The sequence below is a fragment of the Gadus chalcogrammus genome, chromosome 2, assembly GCF_026213295.1.
Source record: "Gadus chalcogrammus isolate NIFS_2021 chromosome 2, NIFS_Gcha_1.0, whole genome shotgun sequence".
Lineage (NCBI taxonomy): Eukaryota > Metazoa > Chordata > Actinopteri > Gadiformes > Gadidae > Gadus > Gadus chalcogrammus.
Genome location: NC_079413.1, coordinates 14,665,657 through 14,673,156, shown reverse-complemented (window position 1 = coordinate 14,673,156; position 7,500 = coordinate 14,665,657). Strand labels below are relative to the sequence as shown.

The 7,500-nt window shown below is 37.8% G+C and overlaps 1 long non-coding RNA gene across 1 annotated transcript in view; it reads right to left on the bottom strand.

The window, feature by feature from the left end:
• LOC130375991 (uncharacterized) overlaps nucleotides 1-3,024 on the bottom strand; it is a 17,854-nt gene extending 14,830 nt beyond the window's left edge. Inside the window, exon 1 of the long non-coding RNA XR_008893929.1 lies at nucleotides 2,936-3,024. This is a non-coding gene — a long non-coding RNA (uncharacterized LOC130375991). The remainder of the gene's footprint in view (nucleotides 1-2,935) is intronic.
• Between the last annotated feature and the right edge of the window lie 4,476 nt (nucleotides 3,025-7,500).

The window sequence follows — 7,500 nt, the reverse complement described above, 5'->3', positions numbered from 1 at the left end:
TGAAAATCCTAATCAAATAGTAAAATGGCATATCACTGTATTGCAAACAATCGTCCACAAGTAATGTGGCAAACATTTGATATTCTACACTTGAGAAAATCGAATGATTTTTTACATTGTGCTACGATATTAGTAAATCATATTGTATGGTTAGCTCGTTAACGAAAAATAATACATAGCCTATGCGTAGGTTCATGCAGGTGCTATAAGCATGTCGATTGGATTTTATATTCCTTCCTTCTTTTCATTTTCAAATGAGCTTTGATTTATTTCCCGTTAAGGAAAAATAAGTAGACAAAGTTATAGGCCTATTATTTTTATTATTTCCCCTACCCACCTGCATCGATATCAACACTAGCGTTCACGGTCGCGCACACCAGCTTCATCAAAGTTCCCGCGCTCAGCGGGCCCCGGCCAACAGCGCGCTCTCTGCCCAAACATACTTTAGTTGTTCCGAGCTTCATTACTGCGTCATAAATATTGTCTCCTTGCCCACAGTACAGTTCTGCTCCAGTAATTTATCACGGAAAAAAGCCTTGTTAAGAAAGGCTCCTGTAGGCCTACCGGCTAATTGTGGTTTTGACGGACACGTTTACCCGACTCACAGCCTGTCTGTGCCTAACCCTGATTTCCATTGGTACATTCAAAAGTTAGGATACCTGGTTCGGATGAAGGGCGTGGGAGTTGACAGCTTTTTTTTACACTAGGCCTATAGAAACCGAACTGAGAAAGCAATGCGCGTTCATTCATGTGGCAAGCCAAGGCACATGCTCCTCGTTCACACCAATAGCCCTTAAAGACTAATGAGGTTTTATATAGGATATTATGAATCGGCCTTTTCAAATTTTGTATTAGTGGGGTTGCATCTGAAAAAAAGAATATTTAATGGGCTCTAAAAAGATTACATCAGAGAGAACTCTGAAAGACAGATCAGTTGCTCCAGGAAATGAAAAAGCCCGACACATATAATAAAAAAAATAAAAAAAACTTTTCGTTTATGAAGGGCTTTCATTTAAAATAAAGAAAATGGCCCATGCGATATCATGCGGAGTTAAGAGAGCGTGCGGGTTCTTCAAGTTTCAAAGGCCTTCGCGAGGCCAAATTTATGTGCAGTTTAGTTTGACATCTGGGGAGAGTGCGAGGCTTGTTTCTGGATTAATTATAGTACGGTAGTATCACTATATAGTAGCAGGAAGGGGTATCTAAGGACAAAATAGACCGAGATGGTATTTGAGCAACAGTATTGAAGAGGTGACACAAAAAAATCATCAAAAAGTGTAGGTTCAGGAGATTTAATTTCATTGGCCTCGTGGAAATGATCATAAATGCTGAAAGGTGAATGTGTTATTTTCGTTAAACCAAACAAAATCATTAACACGTATGGACATATGGACATACAATCCAATATTATTTTCAATACGTTTTGTCAAACTAGAATAGAAGTAGGCCTAGAAATGTGCCAGAGTTCACTGTCCCACCAACCCACAGTATCGTCAAACGCACGCCTGCCAGTGCTTCTATGAGTCGCTTATTTAAGGCTATGCTCGGGTTTAAAGATTGCAAAGTCTGACATAAGAAATGTAATATATATATATATATATATATATATATATATATATATATATATGAATTGCTTGTAGTTAGATAAATGAAGTAATGTAGACATAGAAGGGTGGACTTTAGATTTCAGGTAGGATAAAATAGACAAAAAAGAAAGGAGAATCAGACGACATCTAGGGGGCTAACGTTGTAACTGCCTCTGCCAGCAGATTTTCAGAAAATCTACCAAAGCCTTACTAATTCAACAATCATGTGTTCATCACGTTATCAGGTTACATTTGAAAATAATGAAGATCTTAAATTGCAAAAAAACTTCAAAAACATCCACTCTGGCAATCCAAAGTGAAACCCATCGTCGGCACCATGAGGTGGGCCTAAGCGCACCTCAAGTGCACGCACAAATAATAATAACATAAAGTCAAAACACATTGAAAATTATGAATTATCTCAAACCACAGTGTCGTGTTTAATTCTACATTTTTAAACTAGCAGGATAGAAGAGGATTCTAATATCGGCAATAGCCCATAAAGTCACACAATAGAATAGCATGTTTGGCAGACTACATAGGCCTATTCCTGGCTATAACTAATAAACAAAAACGCAATAGTAGTCGATGCCTATATCTTGACATGTCAATCTCACACATTCGCAAACTCACTCACTCTCTCTCTCTCTCACACACACACACACACACACACACACACACACACACACACACACACACACACACACACACACACACACACACACACACACACACACACACACACACACACACACACACACACACACACACACACACACACACACACACACACACAAACATTCCTATTTAGGTATCAAGACACACATAGCCTAACTGCTTCAATTTAAACCCCCACTAAATGCAAATTGTTCAAATGAACTAATTAGACTAGTGCTGTGTTGTTACCACGGAGTTAAACTGCACTCTGAAGTCGTTCCAAGGGCAAACGACTTTGTTAATGAGAGAAATAGCAGGTTGAGCCTGTCGCGAAACGTCCAAACAACGCTGTTTAGGAAATTAACTCGGCTGAAAATGAATTTCTTTATGTGGCCCGGGACGAGGTAAATTCTGCCCCTGGAAGTTTAAGTGAAGACAATTGATAGCATGTTATAATTACAGTTGCCATGGTGGAGATCTTTCCCCCACAAGTTCACAGATTCAATTATCGGGCGGTTCATGGTCCTTTGAAATAGCATAAATAATAACATATTCAACAGCATTTCTTGGTTAGTAGGCTAACTTTCTCCATAGCTAAGTGAAATTGGGTAAGAATTGAATAATAACACATGTATTACCCAGAGTGACACGAGACAAGCAGGCTCAACATGTTATGTTTTGGTGGAGCCTACCTCGAGTCCAGTTGGGCGAGGCTCTCGCCCAAATCAAACGTCCAAAGCTGTCCTTTCGGTTCTGTCTGCCGCTCGTGTCTGACCTTTCATTAACCCCGGAAGTAAGGAACTGATAGGCCTACAAGGGGAGGAAAGGGTCAGGACCACAGCAACAACAACAGACCAAGGATCAACGAAACTGGAATGGAAAGCTCGCAATAAAGAATAATTAAATAATAAAATAACATTTGTTATAGTCAATTATTTGAATGTATTGGTTATTTATTTGCTTCTTCCGCTGCATCCGTCTCTATTAGTTTCACACGCTGAAGTCGCAATGTTCAGCATTAAGCTGAGTTTTGTTACAATTACACTATGGTAGATCACCTGTGTCAACCATTATCTAAAATAGTTAATTTAATTCAGTTTACAGGTAAACATCTTTACAATCGTGACCGCTCCGTAACTCCGGCGACCCAAGTGACAAACCAGGCAGTGGGAAGTCAAGCCGCCCCTAACCCCTCGCACCCCTCTTCAGAAAGGCCTGCGGGTGAAGTTTAGGCTGCATCCTCAGTCAAGAGGTCATTCTGAGGGCAAAGGACGTGTGACAGAATTGTTGGGTGGTTCGTTTCTGATGAGGGGAATTGTTAGGCTTTTTTAAATGTTATCTTGGTTACTTACCTTCAGAAAGAAAATTAGCAAATACGTATTATCATTTTGGTAGAATTATTATTTACTGATAATTATGGGCTAAATATTTCAACAAATGAATGTGAATAATTACCTCCTTTTATATTAATATACTTTTTATTACTAACAATAGGCTATAGCATGGATCGAACTTCACATACAATGTACAAAATAGAAAAGAGCCTTTTGTACTTTTTTAAGATTATAAAATACGATTACAATATTATTTCTTAGAATTTTATTGATTTGCTGTATTCAGTTATCTGCTGTATTTTTAAAACGGGTAAAAAATATTGTACATTCACTAATATTATATTATATGGTGAGATATTTGTGTAATATAATTTCATGCTAAACGATTACTTATTAAGTATGAAAATCATTTAGTAAATGTTCTAGTGACATATATTCTAGAGCCTTAATATATATTCTTTTATGTTTAGTCTTTATTTGCAAACATCTGTGGTTATGGCTGTTTCCATATTTCTGTGTTTATTTTGCCAGAAATGTAATGTAGCCTAAATATTTTATTACTATTATTATAATATGTTTTTTTTTCATTTAACACTGTATTCAGGAATTTTAATTACCCCCTCACATATAACCTCTAGGCCTACATATTTAATGATATTTCGGTGAAAGCTAATATGAGAATTTCTTTAGCTGCAATAGGAGTGTAAAACAGAGGAGCTTAAGTAGGTTGAGTCAAGCCTTTAGAGCATTAAACCTATCACATACTAATCTTTCCCTGCTGCCGTTTCTAGCTCTCCCAAGTTTTTTGTTACATTTATGCAATATCATTCAATACAAAGAATGTCCTGTATGCATTGATATCTGTATAGCCTGTATATAAATATATAGACACATCAGCAAACACAAATTCAGAGAAAGAGTTCTGAATCACAAGACACAGTTCTTGCAGTACTTAAATTCAAAGAATGACAAAACAACACAAAATGTGAAACACATTACTAAAACGACTCCCTCTGTACATAATTCTACTTACAATACAAATACAAACATTGGCAAATCTATCTATTTAATGAAGGCTTACAGACTCACACAGACAAATACAATAAAGATGAAATATATATATATTTTAACCGATTTTAATCACAATGGCTTTAAATCAAAGCAATGATACGCTGCACGAAAACTAACGAGAAGAAGGTGAAATATCATTAAGTCGTGCTTTCCTCCTCTACATAGCGCTCCCTCTAGGTGGGCACGCACACCTGGAACTGTATAAAAAATTAGGACTTGCTGAATTATTGTGCAAAATGCACACACAGGCACACATTCATATACACACAATGAACTAGACATGCACACTACGCACATCCCTACAAAATTACAAAATACACAAACACACACATACACCAGACACACTTAGAAAATACCAGCTGGCAGCTTCATGCACTGCACGCACATTTTAAATGAACATGTGCCCTCACTCTCACACTCACACACACACACACACACACACACACACACACACACACACACACACACACACACACACACACACACACACACTCACACACACACACACACACACACACACACAAAGACGCAGATTTTACGAGCAATTGTTTTCAACTCTCATCGTTTTATGACAACGGTTTTCAGAACAGTTAGTGAGAGAGCCCTATGAAGGCACACACACACACCGAGATCGAGACACAGACAGAAGGAAAGAAAGATGCAGAGACATTAGATGAATGATACTAGAATGAATCGAGGCCATGCAAGAGAGAGCAAAATAGACTTTTCGTCACATTTATTTTTCTATTTCATAAACATGTCTTTTTCACTCAGACGCTATTATGTTTCCTGCACCTCTTGTTCGCTCTCCTTCTGTCTCAATGGAGTTCATGCTCAATCCTTCGGCATACTTTTTATGTTACTTTGCTTTGTGTCGTTTCCTTCAAAAATCATTTTGTCATAAACAAACACTGATGCATTTTCGGTGTTACTCTTAACATGATTGTTGCATTGTGGATAAAGGGAAATTGTACACAAGCAAAGCAATGTGCACACAGTTTATTTTTTTAAATGCAGGCCTATCCTTTTTCTTTCTTGCAACATAACAAAGGAGTCTTATTCATATTCGATTTAAGCTGTATTTTTCAGTTTCAGTTTTTATACGGAAATGCACACACACAAACACACACACATACACACACAAACACACACCCACGGCATCTGTGAGGCAGCCTTGGTGTACAGTAGTGGTGTTAAATGTGTGAATGGAGAGCTGTAAATTCTACATGGAAGGATTTACAACCATGCCTTGCATTCACACACGCGCACCCACTAACACATCCAAACACATGCACATGCACACACATATCCACACACACACACACATGCTAACACACATGCTCACACACACACGCGCACAGTAAATCCGGGAGGAGAGATTTAGTGAGTGGAGAGGCCAGCACCAACTGCACTGGTCCAATGGGAGCCATATTTTTCTCACCCCCTCTTTCTCTCTCTCTCCTCTAACGCTAGCTCCCTCCTGTTTTAGCCTCCATTCTTTCACCCTTGTCTTTTGTCCGTTACTCCACATCTCCCCCCCATCAGCATCCCCTGATTTTTCTTTCTATTTAAAAAAACAAATCCGTATTTGAACCTCCTCATACACTTTGTCCTCTTTTTATTGCAAATAAAATACAGATTAACCGTTCACATCCACAGGAATGGCCAATATCGTATACATCTGCAATACATACATATACCAATGCATAACCTTCCTACTTATCTACCAATGAAAGTTAATTTAATATAGTAAAATATAGTGTAGGTTATACCTGTCAGCCTATCGAGTTAAGTATACTTTAGTATATAGTATACTGTATTTCTGTACAGAGCGTATCATATTATAACATAGAAGTGAAACAGCCAAAGCAATGCTTTTGAGTTAAAGGGGGTTAAGACTTTAAGTGTGCAATGTCAGTGACTTTAAGTCTTAACCCCGTTCGATAAAAACTGAATGCTAAGCACAAAATCTATATTAGAATTAACATAGCAGAGTTAGGTTATTAGTTAACATGAGATTTAAAAAGGCAATTGTAAGCTGTTCTGGGTTTTTACTTTTGTTGAAATTCTAGGCTTGAACAGTTTCTAAACTAGCTCTAACATCTTAAACATATATTCAAGACGACAACTTAATGACATGAGAACTGCAAGTATTTTACAGGATAGGAACAAATATCGTTGTGAGGTGATTACTGTCACTTTCACTGATATTTAGACGCAAGATTGTACGAATCTGAGATTAAATCAAAAACTTAATAAAAAATTTAAAAACAGTCTTCCTACATTTTGGTTGTGTTAAATAAAATTGTGCAGTGGATATTGTTAGTATAATTGCACTTGAAATGTCTTAATACCCCACTTTTGTAACCGTTAATGGCTTTAAAACGGTTAAAAACTGCACTTTACAGATATGATAACTGGCAACTAAAGTAATTTCTAACCAGATAGAGACAAAAAATATGTTAAAAGGTAATCATTGTGGATGTTATTGCCTTTTAAAGAGGCATTATGCCAAGTGTTATAGTCTCACAGTAAGCACTATGGGGCTATATCACCATGGTATAACCCCTTAAAACTGTTCGCCAACTTGCTAGGTGTGTGTGTATGTGTGTGCGTGTCCGTGTGCATGTGTGTGGATGTGTGCGTGTGTGTGTGTCTGTGTGTGTGTGTGTGTGTGTGTGTGTGTGTGTGTGTGTGTGTGTGTGTGTGTGTGTGTGTGTGTGTGTGTGTGTGTGTGTGTGTGTGTGTGTGTGTGTGCACGCAGAGACACACACACACACACATGTGTGTGTGTTTGTGTAGGCACACAATTGACATTAAGAATGTTATTTTTGCTTACCTGAGCCTAAGAG